The sequence below is a fragment of the Corvus brachyrhynchos genome, unplaced genomic scaffold (genome assembly GCF_000691975.1).
Source record: "Corvus brachyrhynchos isolate BGI_N302 unplaced genomic scaffold, ASM69197v1 scaffold69, whole genome shotgun sequence".
Lineage (NCBI taxonomy): Eukaryota > Metazoa > Chordata > Aves > Passeriformes > Corvidae > Corvus > Corvus brachyrhynchos.
In genome coordinates this window covers 2579685-2581333 of record NW_008240228.1, presented here as the reverse complement: position 1 = coordinate 2581333, position 1649 = coordinate 2579685, and positions in this window count along the sequence as shown.

Here is a 1649-nt window from a genome sequence, read left to right as displayed (position 1 = left end):
CCTGGGCTTAGTAGAAAAGAGACCCTCACATGAAATGGTGATGGAAGGGGTGCAGCATTCCCTCCTCCACAAGTTCTGTAGGGTACAGAAGCTGCGGGATCAAAACAGAAGGTTTTAGTGAACAAGCCTTGCTAACCAAGTGAGTGACAAACTGAGGACCCCCAGAGCTGTCAGCTCTTCAGCTGAACTCCTGCCCTGCTCTGTGGCACTGGAAAGCTCCCCTGACTCTAGGGATCCCAGCTCTCATCCTGCCCCATATGGTACCTGGGAGGCACATGCTGGGAGGGCACAGTTGCTGGACTGCCCCACCATCCCTTTTTGCTTTGTCACATCCCTGACTGAGGAGTGCCTCCCTCTTCCTCAGTAACCCTGAAATCCCCTTTATCTCAAGTCAGGTTGAAGTGCAGGGGCATACAAGAAGCCTGTATTTACAACATCCAAAAAAAGAAACAGTGTTTTAGGAAAAATTTAGGTGACAAAGATAAAAACCAAACAACCCCCACCCAAAAAACCCCCACCCAAACCTCTATTTACATTACTCATATCTGAAATGCCCCTCTCCCAAAACCCAGCTAACTTGCTGCAGACCCTTTCCTGGGACTGTTTTTCTATATAGCATTCATCTCAGTTGCATTCAACAGAGAACTTCTTGGCAAAAGACTTCAGCATTTATCACTATTTGTCTTTATAAGCCCTGCTGACAATTTGGGATTTTTTTTTTCCCCTGAAAACAACCACCCCAAAAGAAATGCAGCTTTCCTCCCAAGTCTCTTCTCCAAGGATAGAGTATCAGGGACTTAATTAATTTCATGGATTTTCTCCTTGATGAAAAGGCCTATTCCTAAGAATGCATATTAATTGGTAGAAAGGATGAATGTTGGTTTTGACATTAGGCAATTAGAGTATAAAGAAGGGTAAAAAAAGCTAAACCAGTTTAGTTAGTTGTACATTGATCTGAGTGATACCAACAGCTTCATACAGTGGCATCAAAACCAGAAAGAGAGCAGATCCCAGGAAATACAGGAGGAGTAGCTGGGTGGTACCTGCCAGCACAGTTCTGAGGTGGCTGTGCTGCTGCATGAAATAAAGATTGTCTCAAGGAGGAGACTATTTCCCTCACTTGAGAGGGCACAGTTGGAGCAATGCCCCCACAACAGCTCCCCAGATGACCTTTCAGAATTAGCCAAATGTGTAAATTTGTGTCATTCTCCCAAGCTGGCAAATCTGAACAAGGAGATTTTGGGTGGAATGCACCACACAGCAGATTTTTTTTGCAGTAGCATCATGTCATAGGTTAGCAAGCATAGTCCCGGAAGGGACGTCCTTGCTAAGGGGTGCTTACAGTTTCCTCTGGGAACTGATAGAACCTATCAGCTGGCCAGTTTGAATATGGACAATTCTCTAAGCCACTTAAAGTTGTGATCACCTCTGTTATCCACATTTAAGAACAGGCAAACTCCCCCTCCAAGCTCTCTCTCGTTTCCGGCGCTGGGACAGGTGGCTGCAGGGCCCGAGCAGGGCCCAGTGGGCCCGGCCAGGCCCTGCTTGGGCCGGGCCAGGCCAGGCCGGGCCGGGCCACGGCCATCCTGGAGTCGATGGATCTGTTCCAGCCGTGGAACCCCCACCCACTGCCTTGCCGTGTGCAGCCG